The 27,212-nt window shown below is 43.7% G+C and overlaps 1 long non-coding RNA gene across 1 annotated transcript in view; it reads right to left on the bottom strand.

The window, feature by feature from the left end:
* Window positions 1–1,965: 1,965 nt before the first annotated feature.
* Window positions 1,966–27,212, bottom strand: part of LOC141983992 (uncharacterized) — a 69,645-nt gene continuing 44,398 nt past the window's right edge. The window contains exon 3 of the long non-coding RNA XR_012638608.1: window positions 1,966–2,613. This is a non-coding gene — a long non-coding RNA (uncharacterized LOC141983992). The remainder of the gene's footprint in view (window positions 2,614–27,212) is intronic.

Here is a 27,212-nt window from a genome sequence, read left to right on the forward strand (position 1 = left end):
GTACTGTGCCATCTTCTGCCAGGCAGGCAAGAGATGAGGATGGCTAGCAGTCGTACTGTGCCATCTTCTGCCGAGCAGCCATGAGATGTGGATGGCTTGCAGTCCTTCTGCACCGTCTGCTGCCAGCCAAAGATGTAAAAGATAGATGGAGTGGATCAAAACAAGAAATAGACCAGATTTGTTTTGTACTCATTTGCCTCCTGCCCTGTCTAGGGGACTCATTCCTCTAGGTCACACTGCAGTCACTCACAGAGAAGGTGCTGCGAGGTAGATCTAGCCATGTATCAATCAGAGGCCAGGCTAACCTCCTTGTTCCAATAAGAACAATAACTTAGGTGCACCATTTCTTATTGGAACCCTCCGTGAAGTCCTGCCTGAACTACTCCTTGATGTAAAGCCACCCCCTTTGTGGATTTTAGCCTCCTGAAGCCAACCCTGTAAGCCGTGTCGTCAGTCGCCCCTCCCTCCGTCAGAGCAACGGCAGACAATCATTCTGCGCCTTTTTTCTGTGCGGACGCCATACCAAGGCAAGCATGGAGTCCGCTCAGCTCACTTTGGCAATTAGGAGCACATTAAACACCACACGCATTATCCAGCAGTATATGCAGCACCAGAACCTGGCAAAGCGCTACCGGGCGAGGAGGCGACGTCAGCGCGGTCACGTGAGTGATCAGGACATGGACACAGATTTCTCTGAAAGCATGGGCCCTGCCAATGCATGCATAATGGTGCTAATGGGGCAGGTTCATGCTGTGGAACGCCGATTCTGGGCTCGGGAAACAAGCACAGACTGGTGGGACCGCATAGTGTTGCAGGTCTGGGACGATTCCCAGTGGCTGCAAAACTTTCGCATGCGTAAGGGCACTTTCATGGAACTTTGTGACTTGCTTTCCCCTGCCCTGAAGCGCATGAATACCAAGATGAGAGCAGCCCTCACAGTTGAGAAACGAGTGGCGATAGCCCTGTGGAAGCTTGCAACGCCAGACAGCTACCGGTCAGTTGGGAATCAATTTGGAGTGGGCAAATCTACTGTGGGGGCTGCTGTGATGCAAGTAGCCCACGCAATCAAAGATCTGCTGATATCAAGGGTAGTGACCTTGGGAAATGTGCAGGTCATAGTGGATGGCTTTGCTGCAATGGGATTCCCTAACTGTGGTGGGGCCATAGACGGAACCCATATCCCTATCTTGGCACCGGAGCACCAAGCCGGCGAGTACATAAACCGCAAGGGGTACTTTTCAATAGTGCTGCAAGCTCTGGTGGATCACAAGGGACGTTTCACCAACATCAACGTGGGATGGCCGGGAAAGGTACATGACGCTCGCATCTTCAGGAACTCTGGTCTGTTTCAAAAGCTGCAGGAAGGGACTTTATTCCCAGACCAGAAAATAACTGTTGGTGATGTTGAAATGCCTATATGTATCCTTGGGGACCCAGCCTACCCCTTAATGCCATGGCTCATGAAGCCGTACACAGGCAGCCTGGACAGCAGTCAGGAGCTGTTCAACTACAGGCTGAGCAAGTGCAGAATGGTGGTAGAATGTGCATTTGGACATTTAAAGGCGCGCTGGCGCAGTTTACTGACTCGGTTAGACCTCAGCGAAACCAATATTCCCACTGTTATTACTGCTTGCTGTGTGCTCCACAATATCTGTGAGAGTAAGGGGGAGACGTTTATGGCGGGGTGGGAGGTTGAGGCAAATCGCCTGGCTGCTGGTTATGCGCAGCCAGACACCAGGGCGGTTAGAAGAGCACAGGAGGGTGCGGTACGCATCAGAGAGGCTTTGAAAACCAGTTTCATGACTGGCCAGGCTACGGTGTGAAAGTTCTGTTTGTTTCTCCTTGATGAAACCCCCCGCCCCTTGGTTCACTCTACTTCCTTGTAAGCTAACCACCCTCCCCTCCTCCCTTTGATCACCTCTTGCAGAGGCAATAAAGTCATTGTTGCTTCACATTCATGCATTCTTTATTCATTCATCACACAAATAGGGGGATGACTACCAAGGTAGCCCAGGAGGGGTGGTGGAGGAGGGAAGGAAAATGCCACACAGCACTTTAAAAGTTTACAACTTTAAAATTTATTGAATGACAGCCTTCTTTTTTGGGGGCAATCCTCTGTGGTGGAGTGGCTGGTTGGCCGGTGGCCCCCCCACCGCGTTCTTGGGCGTCTGGGTGTGGAGGCTATGGAACTTGGGGAGGAGGGCGGTTGGTTACACAGGGGCTGTAGTGGCAGTCTGTGCTCCAGCTGCCTTTGCTGCAGCTCAACCATACACTGGAGCATACTGGTTTGGTCCTCCAGCAGCCTCAGCATTGAATCCTGCCTCCTCTCATCACGCTGTCGCCACATTCGAGCTTCAGCCCTCTCTTCAGCCCGCCACTTACTCTCTTCAGCCCGCCACTTACTCTCTTCAGCCCGCCACCTCTCCTCCTGGTCATTTTGTGCTTTCCTGCAGTCTGACATTATTTGCCTCCACGCATTCGTCTGTGCTCTGTCAGTGTGGGAGGACAGCATGAGCTCGGAGAACATTTCATCTCGAGTGCGTTTTTTTTTCTTTCTAATCTTCACTAGCCTCTGGGAAGGAGAAGATCCTGTGATCATTGAAACACATGCAGCTGGTGGAGAAAAGAAAAGGGACAGCGGTATTTAAAAAGACACATTTTATAAAACACTGGCTACACTCTTTCAGGGTAAACCTTGCTGTTAACATTATATACATAGCACATGTGCTTTCGTTACAAGGTCGCATTTTGCCTCCCCCCACCGCGTGGCTACCCCCTCAACTCTCCCCCCTCCCTGTGGCTAACAGCGGGGAACATTTCTGTTCAGCTGCAGGCAAACAGCCCAGCAGGAATGGGCTCCTCTGAGTGTCCCCTGAAGAAAAGCACCCTATTTCAACCAGGTGACCATGGATTATATCTCACTCTCCTGAGGATAACACATGAACGGATGTTGTTTGAACGCCAGCAAACATACACTGCAATGCTTTGTTGTACAATGATTCCCGAGTACGTGTTACTGGCCTGGAGTGGTATAGTGTCCTACCATGAAGGACGCAATAAGTCTGCCCTCCCCAGAAACCTTTTGCAAAGGCTTTGGGAGTATATCCAGGAGAGCCGCGAATGCCAGGGCAGAGTAATCCTTTCACATGCTTGCTTTTAAACCATGTATAGTATTTTAAAAGGTACACTCCCCGGAGGTCCCTTCTCCGCCTGCTGGGTCCAGGAGGCAGCCTTGGGTGGGTTCAGGGGGTACTGGCTCCAGGTCCAGGGTGAGAAACAGTTCCTGGCTGTCGGGAAAACCGGTTTCTCCGCTTGCTTGCTGTGAGCTATCTACAACCTCCTCCTCATCATCATCTTCTTCGTCCCCAAAACCTGCTTCCGTATTGCCTCCATCTCCATTGAAGGAGTCAAACAACACGGCTGGGGTAGTGGTGGCTGAACCCCCTAAAATGGCATGCAGCTCATCATAGAAGCGGCATGTTTGGGGCTCTGACCCGGAGCGGCCGTTCGCCTCTCTGGTTTTCTGGTAGGCTTGCCTCAGCTCCTTCAGTTTCACGCGGCACTGCTTCGGGTCCCTGTTATGGCCTCTGTCCTTCATGCCCTGGGAGATCTTGACAAAGGTTTTGGCATTTCGAAAACTGGAACGGAGTTCTGATAGCACGGATTCCTCTCCCCATACAGCGATCAGATCCCGTACCTCCCGTTCGGTCCATGCTGGAGCTCTTTTGCGATTCTGAGACTCCATCATGGTCACCTCTGCTGATGAGCTCTGCATGGTCACCTGCAGCTTGCCACGCTGGCCAAACAGGAAATGAGATTCAAAAGTTCGCGGTTCTTTTCCTGTCTACCTGGCCAGTGCATCTGAGTTGAGAGTGCTGTCCAGAGCGGTCAAAATGGAGCACTCTGGGATAGCTCCCGGAGGCCAATACCGTCGAATTGTGTCCACAGTACCCCAAATTCGACCCGGCAAGGCCGATTTAAGCGCTAATCCGCTTGTCAGGGGTGGAGTAAGGAAATCGATTTTAAGAGCCCTTTAAGTCGAAATAAAGGGCTTCATCGTGTGGACGGGTGCAGGTTTACATCGATTTAATGCTGCTAAATTCGACCTAAAGTCCTAGTGTAGACCAGGGCTTACAATCAGATCCACATGGGCTCACCTCTCACAGATTATCAGATTATAAGGCCAGAAGGGTCCATTTTGATATAGTCTGTACCTCCTGTTGCCTGATATACCTCCTGTATAACACTGGCCATAAAACTTCCCCCAAATGATTCCTAGAGCATCTAATCTTGATTTTAAAATTGCCAGTGATGGAGAATCCATCATGACCCTTGGTAAATTGGTTCAATGGTTAATTATCCTCACTGTTGAAAATTTACACCATATTTCCAGTCTGAATTTGTCTAGCTTCAACTTCCAGGCATTGGACAGTGTTATATTTTTCTCTGCTAGACTGAAGAATCCATTATCAAATATTTGTTCCCTGTGCAGATACTTATAGACTAATCAAGTCACTCCTTCTCTTTGTTAAACTAAATAGATTGATTTCAGAGTGGTAGCCATGTTAGTCTGTGTCAGCAGAAAGAATGAGGAGTACTTGTGGCACCGTAGAGACTAACAAATTTATTTGAGCATAAGCTAAAGCCCACTTCATCAGATCCATGCAGTGGAAAATACAGTAGGAAGATATATATATATATATATATATATATATATATAGATATATATATATATACAGAGAACATGAAAAAATGGGAGTTGCCATACCAGCTCTTAATGAGACCAATCGATTAAGGTGGGCTATTATCAGCAGGAGAAAAAAAACGTTTGTAGTGATAATCATGGGAAATTGTTGAAATCATGGTGGAATTCCTCAAGGACTTCTTTTCCATGGGTCCAGATGATGAAGATGTCATCAATGTAGCGCAAGTAGAGTAGGGGCGTTAGGGGACGAGAGCTGAGGAAGCGTTGTTCTAAGTCAGCCATGGCCCCACAGTATGCCAACATTTTTATGGCTGACTTAGAACAATGCTTCCTCATCTTCATCATCTGGACCCATGGAAAATAATTACGTGTAGGCGACAGTTTGTTTACATTGGCACAGCAGCCTGCAGCTCCCAGTGGCCACGGTTCACCATTCCCGGCCAATGGGGGCTGCAGGAAGCGACGGCCAGCATGTACACTTTGTATTCTGTGTTGTAATTGAAATCAATATATTTGAAAAGGTAGAAAACATCCAAAATATTTTAATAAATGGTATTCTATTATTGTTTAACAGTGCGATTAATTGCAATTGATTTTTGTAATCACTTGACAGCCCCAGTATTTTTCAAACAGAAGTGTGGAAAAATATCTTAGATGAAACTGCTAATATGATGAAGCCATCCGTAAAAGTCGCATAATATAAAAGGCTTTACTCCCTCTAAGGGCCCGATCGATAGCCCATTGAAGCCAGTGGGCTTTGGATCATGCCAGAAGGGTTCTATTTTATCAGAATCACTGGCCAAATTCAGACCTGGTGTAAGCAGGTGCATATCCATGGAAGTGAATGGAATCACACCTACTTACACTAAGTCTGCATTTGGTTCTACATGTAACTTCCACATCAGAAGTACTCCTCAAACAGCTGACCTAATTATATTCTACTTGGCTGGTTTACAGCTCTACCCTTTGGGTAGCTGCGAACTCACGCGTAGTGCCCTACACATTTCCAGAGGCTTTTTATTGAGAACCAGAATCGTGTGTAATCTCTCCAATTTTTCCCATCCCTCTGGTAAAAGATAAACATTATTATTATTTTGAGGCTTGGGGAGCAAGTTAATTCAGTGCAGGGCTTGATTTGCAGTGCCACATTCTCATGCTCCACATCAGAGACAACGGTTTCAATCTTTCCAGTTGAGAATCTCACACTCCATTAGTGCATGTACAGTACACAGGCTTGTGGCTGTCTATGTTTATGCCCATCTGTTAGGCTGGCACAGAGATATTATGGCTACTTCAGGGGAAACTAAACTTCTAAAGGCATATGTAGCTTTCTGATAGTGGGAGAGATTAGGGATCTAGGTCTGTGAAACTTTTGAAACAAACCCCTAGAGTAGCCCAGTTTTATCTGATTTTGGGTCTTGTCACAGACCTAAAATTTTATTGTATGTCTTGGTTCTTATATGGTACCTAACACCATCATATTTGAGAATCTCACATAATTACGAAATTTACACAAGTTGTATGTACCTATTTTCCACCCTCCGGTCAGCCAGGAACTAGAGTTTGGAAGGCACCTAGGAGAGTTGTGGTTTTGTTCTTTGAAGATTGGGTTCAAGATGTAGGTTTTGCATTTTATTTTGAAGATATTGTGTTTCATGGTCACCTTGATTGCTTCCAGGAGAATTCCAGATCTGAGGGCCAGTTGCTCAGAAAGTTCTGCATCCTGTGTACACAAGAAGTTTCACTGTTGAGGTTGCAGTGTCCTTCTCCTCTTGCTGGCAACGCAACTACAACCCAGACCTCAACATTGTTTCCAAAGATCAAAGCAGGAGCATGCTTTATGCCTCCCACAAAATATTTCCTGACCTCCCCAACAGCCAGCATAGGCATTGAAATGCCCATGATTCTGTCTAAATGAATCCCATGATGGAACCTGGCCAAAGCCGACTGGGACTGTAATAGGGAAGCTGTTGAAAAAGTGGTGATCCAAATCCCTGCGACACCAGAATGTTATCACCAATTTTTTGTCCTCCTTAATCGTCATTGCCCAGGAGAGCATCCCTGGGAAGAATACACTCCCTGCTGGACAAAACAAACCCAGGACCTCTGGCAGTACAACCAGTCAGGCAGCCCTTAGAGTCTCTAGAGTCAGCCAGATGCCAGAGGTGGATTGAGTGTGTTGAAGGTCTGGATTACACACACTCTATTTGCCATGCCTGGGCCCTACTACGATGTCTTGGAACCTCTAATCTAACAGAATATCAGACCTCAAAAGTCTGGCCAACTCCATAGCTTCCAAAATGGTGGGGAGCACAAAAGAACCGCATGACAAAAACACCAAGCAAGAGATCCATTGTCAACTATATGGGACAATGACCTCAATCCCTCCACAAGACTCCATCACCATTAGTACAGATGAAATGAAGGAGGGTTTAGCTGCAATGAAGAAAGGGAAGGCAGCCAGTGGAGATGGTACCCCATCTCCCCGGAATTTCATCAAATAGGCCCTGAGGGACTCCAATGGCTGGCAAAACTGTACACCAAAACAATGGAATCTGGAGGCATCCCAAAAGTATGGCGGGAGGTGATGGACATTACCAAACTCAAACTGGGCAAGCTGACCAACAGCCTGGGAAGCTATAGGCCAATATCACTCTTGTGCATGACCTACAAACTCTTGGAATGTCTCATCCTCCAGAGAATCAACCCCCTTGTCGAGTCTGTGATCCCTAAAGAACAAGTGGGATTCCGCCCTAAATGCGGTTGATGTGACCAAGTTTTGGCCCTTGCAAGCTTCATCAAGCACATCAAGGCCAGATTCCAGAAGAAATCCAAGACCAGTGCAGCCTTTGTAGACCTGTCATCAGCCTGTGACCTGGTCTGGATTAAAGGTCTGATGCTGAAGCTCATAAGGATCATCCCCTGCTTCAAAACACTATGCCTGCTATGGACGATGCTGAGCAATAGGTAGCCATGTGTCCATTTGGGTGACAAAGTCAGTGCCCTGGTTTCTCAGCAATGGATGGCCACAAGGCTCAGTACTCGCACTGACATTCTTCAATGTCTACAGGAGCGACATGCCGCCAACAAAGTTGCACAAATTTATATATATGGATGATCTTGCCCTGGCAATATAAGCAGCAACCTCCAACAACATCAAGCCCACCTTGATCAGGGAGTTAAATACCATGGAGGAATATTTCTGGAAGTGGAGGCTCAAGCCAAACCCCCAAAAAACAATCACTGTATTCCATCTTGATAACAGGAACGGTAAGTGCATCCTGAAAGTGACTTTCTATGGCAACACTGTGATCTGACCCCACACATACTTATTTCAGAGTGAAGCTAGACTGCATGCTAAACTTCCACAATCACTTGAAGAAGGTAGCTGCCAAGATGAAGACCAGGGTCAACCTGGTCTAGAAACTGGCAAGCGCAAGCTGGGGAGCATCAGCATCAGTGTTATGGACATCAGCAATGGCCTTTGTGTACTCTGTAGCCGAGTACTTTGCAATGGTATGGACCAGAAGTAGCCACACTTGACTTGTTGATGTCCAACTGAACACTGCAATGCGGTGCATCTTTGGAACTCTCAAGTTGATCTAACACCCTAGCTCCCTGTGCTGTTGCACATTGCTCCTCCATCCATTCGACGCAATGCTGCAGTCTTCTGAGAAGTCCAGCAAATCAAGGAAAACAAACATCTCTCCATCCATCAGGACCTCAATGATGCTCCTAACCACCACCTGAAGTTGCACAAGCCCTTTTGGACCCACATGCTTAACCTTCGACAATGTGACTTCAACCCTGGTGAAGCTTGGAAGGCTGAATGGAGTTCACAAAACATCACAAATAAACTTATGAAAGATCCAATGCAGACGATTCCTTGCTCCAATCTTCCGCGAAGATTATGGGCAAAAAATTGCATCTGCACAAACAATGTCAAATGCAGATACTTGATGCACAAATGGAAAATTAAAAATTCTCCAGTCTGCAGCTGTGGTCAACCAGAATAGACCATGGAATAGGGTGACCAGATGTCCCGTTTTTATAGGGACAGTCATGGTTTTTGGACTTTTTCTTACATAGGCAGCTATTACCTCCCCACCCCCTGTTCCGTTACCATAGTCCCCCTACTGTGGAATATATAATGACTCAACTATGCTAGTCATAGTTGCGAGTCCGTTACGCCTCACACCCTGTTCCGTTACCATGGAATATATAACGACTCAATGCCCGATTCACAAATACGAAGGAGGCATCACAGCGCTACTCTTTGCTACTCCTGATGGAATTATTGGGCTTAACCACCCAAATGTAAAATGATAGCTGTTACTCTACATCTACATCTGCCATACAAAGAAGAAGAAGAAGAAGAGGAATGTCACTGCCATGACCTCCTCTGACTATATAAGATGAGGTGGTGTCTCAAGTAACCTGGGTGAGTCACAGGGAGGGCTTTGTAGGTGAGGACTGAAACCTTGAATTTGACTGGGTATTCAATCGGTAGCCACTAAAGAGAGGAGGGCACTGGATGATGTGCTCTCAGCAGCCTTGGGGAAACCATTGACAGCCATTGTAAGTTAGGGCAGCCTTCAGCCATCTCTAGTTCATGCTCAGCCACAGTTTAGGATCTGAGCCTTAGTCTAAGGATTTCAATGAGCTGGAGAGATTTAGGTTTCTTTAAGTCTGATGTGTTGGAAAGGTTCTACTCTGATAAAAGATATTAGAATTTATGGAAGTTTTTCACATTTTTGAGAATTCTTACCTCTACATTTTTAAGACAGAAATATTTTGTTCATGACTAAAGGAACATCTGTGATATAAAAGCAATTTATTTCCTTTTGTTTAATTTATTACATGCCTACGGTATGATTTTTATTCCTTTGCCATTTCCCTGGGGGAAAGAAAACAAGAATGAAACAAAATTCAGAAAAAAAGTGACTCCTCCCTCCGTTGTGTTCTATCAAACTAAAAAGCCTACGGGGTTGCAAATTTTTCAGTGCCATGCAAAAAATCATAGGAGTAGATTTTTTACAGTTTTAAAGGATTGAAAAGGAAAAAAAAAGATTTCTCATTTGAATTCTAAAGTCAAAATATATTAGAAAAAATAAACTCACTAGATGTGTATCAAACTGAGACACAGCATACACCTTTTAATGGCAGAACATGGACATAATTAAAAACTCAACATTTGTTGCTTCATGTAGTGATTGTGGTACTGCGAGATAGGTGGATGGATGGATGGATAGATAGATGCTGGTACCCAGGGCAGTGGATTTCTAAAAGCACCCGCTATATTCATTTGTGCACAGTGTTTGAAGGAATAATTTTAAAAAGGAATAATATACCATTTCTCAAGAGTTATCAGAGCACTCTTTCAGGTATTGCAGGATGGCTCTTCAGTGAATTGTATTATACATGGGGTCTAGATGGGTTATACAATGTAGGTGCTGGAAAATAATCCTTTATTTTTCATTTCAATTTTTCCATTGATTTGTTTTGATACAATATCTGAAGTTCTCTTCTGACCCCATTAGAATCTCCAGCTTGTCTAAAACATGCTATATTCTGAGTTCTCAGAGGTCCTGTGCATTTCTGTCAATTGTCTCTCCACATCAATGATAGGTACTGCAACTATATTAACTCCAGGGCCTTATTGTTACTCAATGTATTGGCCAAAGATCAATCAAATGGCACTGAAAACCAATTCCTAAAATAGAAGGCACTCATGTGACACTTTATCCAGTCGATAGTTTCAACAGCAAGGAGCAAAAGTGCACCATAACTGGCAGTCTGCGGACCACACTTATTAAAGTCTGGCACGCACATTGTTTTGTTCATATTTCAGTGTTTTATATTACTCTTATGAGGCCTGGAAGATTCTTCTGCAAAAAAATCAATTTATAGCAAATGGATGTAGAGGCAGGTGTCTAAACAAGGATGTACTGAAAAGGAGAGAAATCACAGGAGAGCATGCAGAGTCTGAGGAAAGGAAGAGAGTGAAATGCTTCATAAGGGAAAACATTTTCCCTTATGGAAAAAATCAGATGGAATTTAATAGAAATGAAACCAATAGGGCTCAAAGAACTACAATAGGTGTAATGGTATGCTAAACTGGTTTATACTGTTCAGCCATGAGGTAGCACCATGTGCAACATACCTTAAACTCATAACAGCCATTCCTGGAAGTACATTAAAGTTTCTTAAGGTGAACACATCCCTGATGGGAAGGAAGCATTGAAGTCAGTCCATATCTGGTACAGACACCTGCTAGTAGCAGCCCTGTAACCTACCATGTACAAGGTGTATATAATATGGTGTCAGAAGTAAATTAATGCCAGAGGAGGACAGAAACAGAAGGAAAGGAACAAAGGTTGCAAACTGAAAAGAACAGAACAACAGATTGTAGGCTCAATCTTATCAACATGCCAATCTTCAATGATCCAGAGAACTTCAGTTTTGACAAACCTTCAGACTGGACAGACTAAAAGCAGTATTTTGCAAGATTTTGCATGGCATCCAAACTCCACAAGGAAACTGGACCCATCCAGTTATGCTCTTTAATTCATTCTATGGGGAAGCAGGCAGAGCATATGTCTTTAATCTTTTATTGAAGACACTCACAAAGATGGCTATAAAAGGTCTGACTATGTTGAATGCATATTTTATATCTCAGAGAAACAAGGTTAATGGCAGAGAATGTTTTCACCAGAGAATTCAAGAACATGGGGAAAATGTTGATTGTTTTTAAAAAGCTCTGTATGCATTGGCTGAAAATTGTGATTTGGGAATTGCAAAACATGAAAATATCAGAGACAGGCTGGTTACTGGGTTAACAGAAACTTTCACAGCAGGTGCAATTAAAAAACAGACTTAATCCTATCAACAGCTATTCAGATAACAAAGCAGTCCAAACTAGTAAACCAGCAAAACCTAGAGCAACTTGCTCAACTTGGAAAAATGTGAAATGAGCTTAGAAGCTGTAAACAGACAAGAATGCTAAAAGTCATTACCATAACGAGGGTATGACGAAATTCCAAGCCAATACCAAAACCTGTCAGACTAAATGCACAAGATGTGGAAAAATTCATACTCCAAGAGATGATGCGTGTCTAGCGAAAGGCACGAGGTATAACAAATGCACAAAATATGGACATTTTGCAGCTGTTTCTGTACCAAAGCAGTCAGGGAGTTGGCTAATATTACAGGCAGACAATCAAGAGCCATTGTTTCTGGGATCTATCATGTGATTATACAGAGCCTGCCTGGAGAATGAAACTGAATATTCATGGAAAGGCTATTGACTTTAAAATTGACTCAGAACCAGATGTCACAGTCATCTCAGAAGGGACTTACAATCACCTTTACCTCCCCCCAGAGCTGAAATCACCTGACATAGCTCTGACTAGCCCTGGAGGTATTCTGAGCTTCATGGGCCAATCTACCACAGAAACAACTTACAAAGACAAAAGCTTTACATTCAACGTGCTTGTGGTCAAAGCATTAAAAAGACCAGTAACCATCTCAGCTGCCACATGGCACTCATGATGGACCTAGTGAGAAAGGCAGAAGAACTCAGTGAAATATTTGATAATATTAGATTTTTGAACAGGGATCCAGTACAAATAAACTTAAGTGACAATGCTGAACCATACAGTGTACAAACACCTTAGCAAGTCGGATCTGGGAAGAGACTAGCTGCAGATTTATGCAAATTCAGAGGACATCATTACCTGATTATAGTGGACCCTTCCTCAGGGTTAAAGCTCAGACAAATCTCAGTGCTTGATTTGTACATCTCATTTTCTCCATGGGCCAGGAAAGAACATCCACATACATGAGTCTCTCAGCTGATCCAAGAGAGTTAAATGAGTGGGAGATTTTTTTAAAAATGTTGTCAGCTTTCATGTCTTTTACAATCTTTAGTCCCGGTGTCGGATTTGAAAAAATAAATGGCTTTTTCCTGGCCTTGCCCTGTTCATGATAGAAACCATTGAAGCATCTCCTGGTCCCGTCTAGAAAAACTGAATTAACTCCTTTCAGCTGAAGTAGATAATGCTTATAGTCCAAAAATAAACTGTTTCTATTCAGCAGGATTTAAAAATGTCAGCAAGCATGAGGAATTATCTAGGCTATATACTGTAACTGCCACAAACTAAAGAGGAAATTCTCTTAGAACTGCAGTGCAGATTACTAGAGGCCATTCTGAACTCCCTACACCATAATTTTTCTTTTTTTCTTCCCCCCCTCTTACTTCCTGCTTTTCAACCAGTTTCTTCATGTTCTATTCTGTTTGAGAAGCACAAGAAAGAGAAGCCAAGGAGGCAGATACCCCAGAAGGCACAGTACATACTGCTTGCCATGCAATATTGTTTTTCACAGATAATTTTTTAGGAGAAATTCATTGCTAGATGCCATTTAGGAGGAGATTATTGGTCTGGAATGCTTTTATATTAAATGCAGAAAAACAGAATTGATGCAACCTTGAGGTTTCCCAGTTAAAATCTCAGTGCCAGGAAATGCAAAAGTTGAAATCCTGGTCCTATTGAAATCAATGGGAGTATTCCCATCAACCTTTAATAGGGCCATGATTACACCCCAGCTTCCAACAGTAACATTAACTAAGCCATGGCATGTTATGCACTTTATGGTATAAACATATATTATAAACATATAACATAAAAATATATTAAGATATACATTAAACCACAAAAACAGTAGAACACACTAAAGGTATGTCTACACTGGAATTAAATACTTACAGCTGGCTCGTGCCAGCTGACTCAGGCTCGCAAAGCTCAGACTAAGGGGCTGTTTAATAGCAGTGTAGATGTTCAGGCTTGGGCTGGCACCTGGGCTTTAGGACCCTGCGAGGTGGGAGGGTCCCAGAGCTTGGGGTGCAGCCTGAGCCCCAATGTCTACACCACAATTAAACAATCCCTTAGCCCGAGCCCTGCAAGCCTGAGTCAACTGGCACGGGTATCTAATCTCAGTGTAGACAAACCCTAAGAGCTGATTGCTTCCTCCCACAGGTAAACCCACAGGAGGGAGTTCTGGAAGAGGAAAGAGCCACAAAGATCCCTTGCAGAGGTCCCCCTGCATTGTTCCACTAAGGAATGGGGTTTGCCCCCACACCATGAGCCACAGGACCCTTCACCAAAACCTGCAGACCCCAGAAAATCCATGGGAAACCTAGATCATCCTCATGGAGCCCTTGTATCTCCACAGGTGCTCTGGCCTGTTAGAGTGCCATCCCCAACTTTTGGCAGAGTGGCTTCAATGGAGTGACACTAAAATCATGGAATCCACAATTTTATTTATGCCCCAATTTTTATTTCTGTTTCTGATGTTAAATGAAGAGTTTCTGCTGTGTGTCTTTCAACACAATATTCACAACCCACCTCATACAAATTGACCCATTAGTAACCCCATGTACGTATAAGCCCCTTGAACAGAATATCACTGACTGTGCAGTGACGGTACAAAGGAGACAGAGGAATAGAAAAGAACCACCGAGCATGAGGCCCAGAAGTGATATTTCACTTGCTTCACAACTTTATTTTTAAGTTGTGTTTTCTCCCCTAAGCAAAAGGAGCCAGATGTCAGTGAGGGTCATTGAAGACCATGTCAATGGCAAGTTTAAAGTTTCAAGCTTGTGCAATATCTTTGTTCCAAAAAGCAGGAAATATTTTGTTTTCCGCATTCTCATAATCTAAACTGCTGAAGAAATTTTGCTCAGACCTTCAAAAACATCATCTTTGGGTAAAGACCAAGTGTAGAAACTTGAGGGAGGGAATTTTTACAAATATAGTTTTGCAAACATAACTAAAATGCTAAATATATAATAGATGTATGCTAATATATACATATATATACACTCAGAGAGAGAAAAATCAATGTACATTATATAATGTACACACAAACCTAAGTTCTAAGTCCTTGTTTGGTAGTAAATCTGTTTGTTTATCCATATGTCCTGAGTTCCAAAAGGCTTATATTATTTATGTACTACAGATTTGCCAAGATGATGTGTAATAATGGAATTTACAGACTCCAATTAATCAATCTATTTTAAGGATAGTATTTGGGGTATTACTCTCACAGTTGGGGAAAAAAGCATAAGATAAAAATGATTTGTAAGGAATGACTTTCCCCCCTCCCACACTCTCCAAGGCTCCATTTTTGTACACGTTTGTGTGCGTTAATGACTAAAAGTTCAGCTACAAGCTAGTTCAGGAGCAATCTTACATGGGCAGATGAAGTCACTGAGAGGCACAGGCACACCTTCTCCCCACCCACTACTTTGCAAATAGCTTAGAAGTTGTTATAATGTCCCCGGAAGAGCTATCTAAATTCTGATCCATCCTATGGACAGGATTTGTGGAGTCAATAAGTGTCATCACAGCGTCAGCACAGGCACTGTAACAGGGCTAGATTGGGCTAGATTTCAACCTTGCAGTCCAGCCTGGAAAAGGGGGGCAGGATGTAGAGTCCTATTCCAAGAGCAGGGTAGGAACCAGGCTCTGGCTTTCGTAGTCACTAACTGGTCAGTGCTTCTCCCCTTCCTTTAAGTGGAAAGCAAGTGGTGCCAGTTCTGGCTCCAGTGCATTAGGGATCGGAGCCAAAACTCCGCCCACTCTGCATCCACCTGCAAGGAGGGGGAAGTAGCAGCTCAGCAGTAGTTGGTCTCCTCACCCATCCTGCACAGAATCTGGCAGTGGAGGTCACCCGTGGAGAGGACCAAGGCAGCACCTGACACATCTTGTGCACTCTTTGTGCAGCAGGGCTCACACCTGAGCCCACTATGACCCAATAAGATATCAATGGACGGCTGTTTGTTGTAACTGTTGTACACAGTTAGCATGAAAAAAAACCCAAAAGGAAATGATGCAGAAAAACACTAATAATGGAAACTGTCAGACAGGAATGCCCAAGTGTATTTTATGCTAGTTACGGTCAGCGGCAAATGTAACTCAGACTTCCCTTACATTTGCTATCCGTTTGCAAACACTTTAACGGTATAAAGTCATTGTTTATATGTAACACATATCACAGACACAGGTACTCCTGGACTTTCACACACACGCACTGATTTTATATGCAAACTGCGTCAAGCAAAAATGTATATAAGGAACTCCAAATGCACATTCAAACTGTGATTGACTCACGGCTTATTGGTGTCTAATAGAAGTAAATGCATAGCAGTCATCTTAGCATTTCATTAAAAAGGAAATACAGGCTCTTCTGCACATTTGCATCCATGTGATTTAAGATTCATGCTAAGTGGGCTTTATTTCCATGATGAATCTCATTGTTAAAAAAAATAGCACTTTTCTTCTCCCTCAGAAAGAAGGTGGTAAAATGAATGATTATGTGTGATTTTTGCAAGTTAGGTCCTTTCACAGCAGTCTGTGGCTGATGTTTTCTTTGTAATTTTTGCTAATTATGTTTCTCCTATCAATTTTGGCTCCAGTTACAAGTGCAGAGAAAACTTGGATGGTGATCAGCTTTACTAAATAGGATAATTTATATTGCAACATGCTTTTCAATTTAAGCATTAACTAATTAAGTCTCCAAAGCCCCTTTGAGCCCCATTTTATATGCGAGTAAACTGAGGCGCAGAAAAGTGAAGAGATTTTCACAAAGTCACATGATGATTCAATGGCAGAGTCAGCAAAAGAGCCCAGGAGTTCCTGGTTCCTATGCCCTTGCTGAAACATGCCTCTTGAGGCAGATAAGAAAGTGCTTTTTTGACCTTTTTACAGGGCAGGACTAATGTTTTCAAAGCAAGACATAGCCTCCTTCCGACTTTCTGGCTTACAGTGAAGGCATTTTGCGCCTTCTCCTGCTCCCACTGAAGTCAATGACAAAACTCACCTTGACATTACTGGGAGCACGAGAAGGCCCTTTGCTCTTTTACACTGTTCACAAGAACGTTTACCTAGGATTGCTGTTCTGAAGCGAGAACACTTGAGTTTCAAAGGGGTGAGTGTCTGTGGCCAAGCCCATGGTCAATTAATAACCATTATATTTGCTTTATCTTTTTTCAAGCTGTCACTTGCATTGTAAAAGCACAGTTATAATATCCTGTGGAAGTGGGAGGGGGCAACCCAGCAAAGGGAAGACGAACAGTGGAGAAGGGAGGGAGAACAAAAAGAAACATGGAGGTTGGGGAAACAAGGATGGCAGATTACTGAGAAAAGAAGGGCAGGGTGAGAGAAAGAGCTGAAGGCAGGAAGATCTGAGGGGAATTAGTGTGAGGTATTGAATCCTGTAGCACAAATGGGGTTTGGAGTTCACGTTGGCTCAGATAAACATCCAAACATTCAGGTGCTTATACAAATCTTATGCAGACTTTGGAAACCTCCCCTATAAGGCCCGATCCTCCCTACATCTCAGAGCTCTCCTTTCTCCTCTCCCCTAACCACGCCCTATAATAGGCCCTTCTCCCCACGTGCCAGGCCAGACCGCCCACCATATCTTATGTTGTCTCATCTGGAGTGAGGCCTCCTGAGCATTTGCTCCCTATGGTTTCTTTAGGAGCACACAACCAGGCTGCTTCCCCACCCCCCTTTGGGAGTGGGAAAAACAACCGGTAGGCAAGACAACTACCCACCAAATCTCTCATGAGGCATCTTCTGCCTGTCTTTTGCACTGGCAGGACATGGAAACACACTGAATTGTTGTGTGACTGCTGTTGCTGGCTCCAAACACTTTAAAGTGTTGCGGGATTGGGACATAGAGTGTATTTGGGTATTCTTAAATCCATGGCCTATAGCCTATTGAGAATCCCTGAAGAACCAGGAGAAGCCTTCATGGAAAATACAGAAAAAAAAATCTGGCTATTTGGTGAAAACTCACAAATATAATTTCACAATTTAAACAGCTCTATTGGGGGTAGTGTAGGTTTGGAGATTTCAATTTTTATGGCATATTTTGGTGTTCATTTATCTCATTTTGGACAGCTCTGCTGCTGGTGTATGGGAGGTGCTCAAGTCCCTCAAGTAGATTCAGTGGTAACTGAAGACAGTCAGCTCCTCACAGGAAGTACCACACGCTGTAGCTTGCAGCCTCAGGAATTTAAAGCATATGACTAGGTTTAGAAAGTAATCCAAGGCTCTTCCTAGACTAGGGTTGAGAAGGTGCACGGTTAGATAAGTGTAGACAAGGCACACTGGCTTCAACACACACTAAGCTGAGTTAAAATCTCAGCTAGGCTGCAGCATGGCCAGGTTAGCACATGTGAAAGGCAGTGTACCTTGCCTATACTACATTTTAAAAATATTAGCTAACAATGTTAGCGAACACTACCATTTTTTCAAACCTAGTCCAGACAAGGCCCAAAGCACATGACTCAACACTGGCACATCTTATGAACAGTTATAAAAGAGATGTTAACAGCCCACTGCTAGGGGTCTTGGGAGCAAAGGCGATCCCAGACCTTCTTACAGTAAAAGGATGTGCTACATTCCTTTGCATCAGGGGCTGTGGAGCGCCATTTAAAGTGGTGGTGGTGGGGGGGGGCCATAGCGCTGCCCTTCCTGCGTGACCCTCCGCCATCTGTGAGGCACCCCTCTTCCCTCCACCTGCAGCCTGACCCCCCTGGCCCATGAGCCCCTACATGCACCCCCTCTCAGGGGCCTCAGCCCTCGAGGGAGCCCCCCTACTGTCTCCTCCCAGCAGCCCCTGCCTCCCTCGCCTTGCTCCTTGCCTAACCCTTCACTGCTGATGAGACTCACCCGTGGGTCATGGGTCTGTCCCACTTTCTGGCTGTCCACTAGTGTTGAGAGGAGCTGCTGTAGTTTCAGCAGCTGACAGGTGCTGCACAGAGCAGGACCCCATTACTGTGGTGCACCCCCCACTGTGACATATGCGGTCACTCAGATTTGGCCCAGCCACTCCTCTGTCATGATGGGGTGGGTGGTGGCCGGGCCATATCTGAGAGAGTGGCATTGAGACCTGGTGCACATGGTCACAGCTCCCCTCAGGTTTGGCCTGGCCACCCCTCAGTCACGACAGAGGGGTGGCCAGTGCAAATTGGAGTGAGTAGTCCCTCTTAAAAGTGGTGGGGTTATATGGTCTGGGTGGCTCCCCCAGCTCCACAGCCTATACTTTGCATAATAAAAACAGGGGTTGACAAAGGAGGGTGCTGACATGCAGAGCCACCCAGCAAGACTATAAATCCCATAGAGAAGCATACAGATAATGGGGGTTTCCGAAGGTTCAAGCTTAGAGGCTGGGACAAAACTACCATGTAGGCAGTCAGCAGAGAGAGTCTGCATTTCTTTGTGGAGGGTCCCTGGAGAGAAACAGAAGCAGAGAATTGTTTCTTGGAACAGGACACAGGAACCTTGACCAAAGCTTCTGCTAAAAGAGAGCTGCCTGCACATTGTTGTGTTCCTATCACTGTTCAAGGAAACAGGATGCATGAATTAATGAATTAACTAAGGACACCATGTGTCTCTATGTCACCATATCTCATACAAACAGAAACCATCCTGCAAGGCTCCACGTTTCAGCTACTTCTCAGCCAAAGGAGCATCAACAGAATCTCCTGAGCATCCAGCACATGGCATATGTTGGGAGTTATCTGTAAAATCACCCTTTGGCTGGACTCTTGAAAGCAAAGGATTTCAGACATTTCACATGTATGTTGTAGTGCTGTGCTGCAGGGCTTGCTTTTTTCTAAGATTCATGATCTGCACTACCACACCAGGCACGCATCTGAGCTAAAAAAAAAAGGGCCATTTACCATGCTCATGACAGCTCCAGTATAGGGGCCTCTATTCACCAAGCTCATATCTGAGATGGAAATAGTTGGTGTCATTCAAAATACTAAGTTAAAATCACAGACTTGACTTACTCACAGAGGTGAGGCTATTTTGAGTAAACCTGAGCTCCATGATTATCAAAAGCTGTGATGCCTACTTATTATGGCACATGTGTTGGTTAAGATCTTCTCTACCACATTTCACACATGAAAACAAACATAAGTTAAGGGGAGGAAACAGTTCAATTCTGTGAAATTGTGATTTCTAGGTTAAATGATTGGGTTAAAACAAAAAACAGGTGGGGAGGATCACTTGTCCACCTGCCTATGGCATGTAAAACCACACATAAAAACTCTGGATTTTGCGGGGGAGGTGTAAGGGAACAACGTTAATCCTAACTGTTGCTTGCTTAACTGGACTGTTTGTTTAAATTGCCATCTCTTCTAACATGGTTATTTCCGTAGATATGCTGCATCTGGACATGGCTAAACTCTTAGTTTTCTATTTTTTAAAAAAGAGCTGAAGAGTTTTGGATGAATAACATTTTATAGGTTTTAAGGCCAGATCAGACTATTATGATCATCTAGTCCGACTTCCTGAATAGCCAGTTGTTAAGTTCACTGCATACAAATAGAGAAGTTAGGTAAATACTCTTGCAATATAACATTACTTTATTTTTTAGAGTTCAGAATCATAACACACAAGATCCCCAAAACAGAAAGACAAAAAGCAGGCTGCTTCCTAAAAGAGAGAGGCACAACTCCTCCCACCTTCCTCTAGGCTGGCTGGCTGGCTGCAGACTGTCTGCTTGTAGGCCAAGATCACACATTCCCCTACAGAACCACTGGCCTGCAAGCACGACCTGGAAAACCTCCTGAGAATTTAAAGTGATAGATCACAATTTTAACACAGTTTTCAATACACCACACAAGTCATAGGAGTTCCTTGAATTAATTCCTGTTTGAACAAGAACATTTCTTTTAGAAAAACATCCAATTTTGATTTAAAAGTTTCACTGACAAAGAATCAAGCACAACTCTTGGTAAATTGTTCCAATGGTTAATTACTCTCACTGTTTAAAAACTGTGCCTTGTTTCTAGTCTAAATATGTCTAGCATCAACTTCCAGACATTGGATCTTGTTATACCTTTGTCTGTTAAAGATCCCTTTATTATCAAATTTCTATTCCCCATGTAGGTGTTTATAGATTGTGATCAAGTCATCTCTCAAACGCTCTTTGATAAGGTAAATAGATTGAGCTCCTGGAGTCTCTCACTATAAGTGGCTGGTGACTGGTCTCTTGGGACTGGAAGCAACCTGATGTAGTGTGATTTTTGGTTTAAGTGACCATTTATCACTAAGTCTGGTTTGTCTGGGTGGCAAGATAGACTGGAGCGTCTAAGGGGATTGTCTGTGCCTCCATGGTAAGACTGGGATAGTGATCCAGAAATTCACATTTGTTACAAGCGTGGTGAAATCTAATAATAGACCACACCACCAGTTTGGGATGTCTCCCCTGTTTTCTGTCAGTATGCCCTTAGGTAGGCATTCACAATTGTGAGCCACTCCAGACAGCATGACACCTGTAAGTTTATCTTTGTTCCTAGGTGTCTGACTTTACATTTGGCCATATTGAAATGCATGTTGTTTGCTTGTGTCCATGTTACCAAGTGATCCAGAATGCTCTGTATCAGTGACCTGTCCTCTTCTTTATTTACCACTCCCCTAATCTTTGTCACCTGCAAAATTTATCAGTAATGTTTTTATGTTTTCTTTCAGGTCATTGTAACAAATGCTAAACAATGTAGGGCCAAGAGCTCATTCCTGGAGGACCCCAGTAGAAATACACCCACTCAGTGATGATTCTCTATATAGAATTACATTTTGAGACATGCCAGTTACCCAGTTTTTAATCCATTAATGTGTGCTATGTTGATTTTGTATCATTTTAATTTCTTAATCAAAATGTCATTCAGTGCCAAGTCAAAAGCCTTACAGAAGTCTAAATATATTACATCAACACTATTATCTTTATCAACTAAATTTGTAATCTCATCAAAAAAGTTATCAAATAAATTTACTATTTCCATAAATCCTCAGGGACCAACATTAGTTACATTACCCTCCTTTAATTCTTTATTAATTAAGACCAGCCATTCCATTATTTTGCCTATGATTGATGTCAGGCTGACGGACCCATAATTATCCCGGTCATCCCATTTGTCTGATACTGTTTTAAAACGTGGTAAGATATGATTGTGACATTCCCCATAGCGGAATCTGGACTGTGGAACAACTGTGACCTCTTTAACTGTCCTGCCCAGGCTGTCTCCTACACTGCTATGCTAGTGAAGAGCAAACCCCTCCAGGCTCTGTTCACTCAGCCATCATCATGCAGAGGAAGATTCAGCGAAGTACATGAATACTCTCCTCAGCCACTTATGAACTGTATACAGGAAGACACGAACAAATCCCCTCCAGCCCCAGCCTTTCACCCAAGACCTTCTTGATCAGAGCAAGCTCACTAATTAGTTCACCATTCCATCAAAGGGCAATGGACATGTAGCATCCTTTGTAACCTGAGTAAATTCCCCAAATACTTCAGCCAAAATCACATTGGCTTAGACTAAACGTAAAACACATTTATTAACTATAGAAAGATAGATTTTAAGTGATATATAAGTAGTTTTGGCATAGCAGCTCAGAATTGGTTACAAAAAGAAATTAAAGATAAAAATCAGTCTAATTCCTAAACTTTATCAAGCTAAGTCAAATTTGAAGGAATAAAGTTTCTCTTATCCAAAACCTACAGCAGTCTGTGCTAACTGGAAAGCTTCTCTGAAATGTTTCTTTGTTTTCCAAATGATCTTTCTGCCTTCAGTGTAGTGTGGGAGGAGAGATGAAGAGGTGATGTCATTGTCCCTTATTTTATACTCCCATCCAGGTGCTGGAAAGATCCTTGCTGTGTCATGGGGGTTAGGCAGCTCCTTGGTGAACGTGCTCAAGCAACTGTCTTTCATGTGAATTGCAAATTCTTGTTCACACCTTTTGTCTATGTGAGGCTTGGCATGTAAGGCTTCTGTGTTTGCAGTTTCTTTGTCATTTCTGAGGGGCTAGTCTGTAGGCGTTTCCCAGACTCACAATATGTTTTGGTAACAAACATATAGCAAAATCTCATAACTTCATATACGATGATGATACATAATTTTCAACAGGACAGGAATGGTCAACAGACTATGACTTTTCCAATGATACCTCACAAGGCCTTCTTTGTACAAAGTGTATCATAACCATATACAAGTGACGAATATGGGGGTTTTGGGGTGCTATTTTGAGGTACAATGCATCATTATAATTAACACAATTTTTCTATCGGTTCAATTATAGATTTATAAAATGAAGTTATGATATGACTGTAACTGAATTTGAACTCGGGACCTTGGAAATTCAAAGCACACGCATAAAGTACGAGACTTCAGTCTATGGAACTCTAAGTTCCTTCTCTAAATGGAGAGGTATTTTAGGCCTCCATGGGGCTCCCTTGTTTTGCTACTAGGACAATAAAAACACATTGAGAATTAAATAATAAAATAATAATAATAACAAATAGACTAAATTAAACATATCAACATTCAAGCGCCATCAAGGCTTGTTCACAAAGGGATGAGTGGATATCTGGGATCTGGAGCTGAGATAACAGTGAGGACTGTGCAGTGGAGGTTGATGGGGAGGATAGCAGAAAATTGAGAGTGCTGCCACGTGATTCTGAGGGCAGCTTTAATTTTGGCTTCCCCTTCAGTGCCACTCAGAGGAGGCACTGCATGTGGGCCACAGTAGTAAATCCAACATAGGCATCTTCCCCTGGCTCTTCTGCTGATTGGCACCTTTCTGCACAGGGGAGAGTGCTAGCTGTTATTGTCCTTTAGATTAGGAGAATGAGGTCACAAACCAACACTCAAGTGGACAGCCAATTATTTTACGTGAAAAGCATAGAACCATAGAAACGTAGGGCTGCAAGGGACCTTGAGAGGTCATGTTACCGGGCAGGTCTTCTCCCCCACTCCAAAACAGGCAGTGCCACATCCACCCTTTCACAAGGAGGTTAGCAAAAAAACAGGAAAACAGTCTTAACTCATTCCTTAGCCTCAGGGCCAGTCCTCCAGGAGTCTCTAGCATTCCTGCTCCTGGCAGTTTCCCAGTTCTAGTCAGCTCTGTTCCCTTCCTGCTGCTTCCCTGAGCCCTAGCCCCTTGTTCCAGGCACTCACCATAGGCGCTGGCTCCACTCCAGCATGGGCTTTTCCACCCCACGGCACAGACAGTCTCAGTCCATCCCCAAATGCCTATCAGCAGCCCTTTATAGGCTCAGGTGCAGTCCAGCCCTCTTTAATTGGCTGTATTGGGCTCACTTGCTCTGGTTCAGGGGAGCAGGACTTAATCCATCCACAGGGACCAGCTACCCTGTGACAGGTCATTTAGTCTATCTCCCTGCACTGAGGCAGAACCAGGTATAACTCAACTATCCTTGAAGGGTGTTTGTCTAATCCAGGGGTTCCCAAACTGTGGGTCACAGAAAGGTACCAGGCTGTGTGTCACGTGACATTGAAAACCTACGGAGAGGTGGGTGGGCCAAACCTGACTGTTGCTGCATGGTGCCCACAGCTGTAGGTAGTTCACACGCAGTTTCAGTTAGTTCCCTAAATATCCTTGGCTGAATTTCATCAGGCCCTGCTAACTTGAATACAACTCACTTATCTAAATATTCTTCAATCTGTTCTTTCCCAATTCTGGCTTGTGTTCTTTCCCCTTTGTTGTTACTATTAATTGTGTTATATCTGGTCACAATTAACCTTTTTAGTGAGGACTGAAGAAAAATAGGCATTAAACACCTTCATGATGTGCTCCATTATTAGCTCTCCTGCCCTGCTAAATAGTGGTCCTACACTTTCCCTCATCTTTACTGACTTATCTTACACTTCATGACCCGCAAACCTCCGTGATACGATCTTTTTCTGGTGAGGAAGGTTGGATGTGACTCCCATTGGAGCCCATCAATGCCACTCCTTCCACTAGCCAGAAGGGGTTGCTAGGGAGTGGCAGAAGGACACTGTCTCTATGGCCTGGGTATGCTGTTCTGTACAGTGCTGTCTCTGCCCTTGCCAGTTTTGGAAACTTGCAGTGTGTTTAGGATGCAGATTAGAATACCTTGAGTTGGAGAATGCTGGGCTTCCCAGAGACTCCTAAACTGCTTCCCTGACCTTCTTCTTATTTCTGGTATTCTGAGCTCTGGTTGGGAGGCAAAAATAAAAAAACAAATATTCTTTTTTGTTTTCGTTACATGTTAGCTTTCCATTAACATGCAGAAAGGGAAGAATTACACAGAGATAGAAGCTACAGCATGTTGTGTTTGTGAATCTGCTAGAAGCCTACATTTGCCTAAGAATACAAATGTTACTCCGCTTTCTTGAAAAAACTTGCTGTACCTGACAGTGGCAGATGGTGGATGATGCATCTGACAAGTTTTGCCCAGCTTTGAGATGCTGCTTATACAGTTTCTCTGTCAGTTTCCTCAAAGGGGCATGGGGGATTCAGTGCAATTGCAATAAGATGCCATTTTTAGAGCCGTAAACCTGTCGTCATTTTCATTTTAAAAAGTGGAGGCTAGATCCTCAGCTGGTGTAAGTCAGTGTAGCTGCATTGACCTCAGTAGAGCTAGAACAATTTATACAAGTTGAGGATTTGTCCCTAAGGCAAAAGAATATGCTGTGCATGAAATACATGAACATTTATTCTTCTGATTAATCCAAATATCTTGAGGCTGGGAAAGATCCTTTATATAGAAACAATCAAGAAAAATAAAATAAGTAAATGTACCCTTTCGCTCTCCACAGACAGCTAAGGGACCAGGTGGAAAAAGTAATCAGCTGTTCATTAAAACACTTCATTTAGCACCAGAACTGGATTTACTGAGCCTTTACCAATACAGTTACGTCAGAGTCAAAGACAGAGTCTCAGGTTTCTTCCCCTGAACAGCTGACTAAGTAATTGCAGCACCAATGTGACACTGGAAATCAGATGCATTTTTTAAAAAGTCAGCGATTTAAAAACCCACATGAATAAATAACCCATGTGTTGCTTAAATGTTTTATGACACAGATCCCCAAAATCAATTTAAAAAGCTTTCACTGTCTGTTTTGATTAAAAACAAATCATAACAAAACTCTGTCCGAGAACTGCATGGCTCTGGGGATTTTCCATGGGCTATGTAGCTTTTTAGTGCTGGGTCACTGGTTCAATGTGGATCAGGTTAGTAGGGACTAGAATTTTTACCAGTGGGTGGCATATAAAATGAGTTGATGATTTTGGTCCATTTCCTGTTGGACAAGTATCTGCATCTTAATTTGTACTAACTGGCAGTCTGGGCACAGAGTGAAAGTGGAGACTGAACTATATTAACTATGTGGAGACTGAACCTTCTTTATGCCGATGACCCACAGATTCACCTCATTTACCCTCTTGACCTATGTTCCTCTATTCAATCCTTTATTTCAGGCTGTGTCTCTGACATTTCCCTTCTGGATGTCTTGCTATTAACTTAAACTTAACATGGGCAAACCAAAACGGCTATCTTTCTTTTAAAATGCTCCCTACTTCCTCCGGGGAGAGCCTAGGGTTTATCTCAACCAGTCAACATAGGTTAAAACTACAAGAGTTTTTTTTCCACTAGGATTTTAACACAGGTTAGTTAACACAGATTAAAAATACACCTTCTTCCAAGTGCAGGCCCAGCTTCCCTGTAACTGCCACCCTACTCTATCACTCCAGCCAGCTGCCGGGCTTCCACCTTTGACCCCTATCCCTCTTGTCCTGCACTTGCAGGCTGTGTCCACATGTTGCTTTTCCTTTCTCCATAACATTCCTAAAATCCACCTATTTCTTTCGGTCTAGACAGCCAGCACTCTTTTCCAGTCCCTCATCTTAATTATTGTCAACTCATTCACTCCATTATTCTTGACATTCATATAGCCCCTACCAATCCACAAAAACGCAGTTACTATGGTCATCTCCTTACCTATCACTCTGGCTATATTACCCCTCTCCAAATCCCACCGCAGGCTCCATGTTTCACCACATCAAGTTGTCCAAGCTTCTTTTTATTACCTTCAAGCCCCTTGACAACCATGTTCCTTCCTACCTGTCTTGTCTAGCTCATTTCCCACCCACCCCCAATCCCTCTGCTCCATCAGCAATGCCAGTGGCATTGGGTTGCCAGGTGTCCAGCTTTCAACCAAACACCTGGCTGAAAAGGGACCCTCCCCAGCCCGGTGAAAATGAGTGAGTGAGTGAGGGAGGTGTGTAAAGTACATTTACAGTGGCGTGGAGAGTACATACAGTACACAAACCCTAGCATGAGTATAAATAGCAGTGTATATTGCTTAGGTGAGTAGAATAAAGACATGCCTAAATCCTGTGGGTATGTACTCTACATGGCTCTCTACAGTGCTATTTTTACCTGTGTAGTGTCCTACTGCTTCCTCACTGCCAGAGTCTTTCCCACCTGCAGGGAAAGGCTCCAGCAGAGGGGAAAGACACCTGTAGCTCCTGCTTCAGAGTCTTTCCCCATTGGAGGGAAACACTCAGGTAGTGGGGAAACGCTCCTGTAGCTCCTCACTGCTGGAGCTTTCCCTGGTGCCTCTCCCCCACACCCCACCTGAGCCTTTCACTGATGTGTGTAG

Source organism: Natator depressus, chromosome 3 (genome assembly GCF_965152275.1).
Source record: "Natator depressus isolate rNatDep1 chromosome 3, rNatDep2.hap1, whole genome shotgun sequence".
Classification (NCBI taxonomy): domain Eukaryota; kingdom Metazoa; phylum Chordata; order Testudines; family Cheloniidae; genus Natator; species Natator depressus.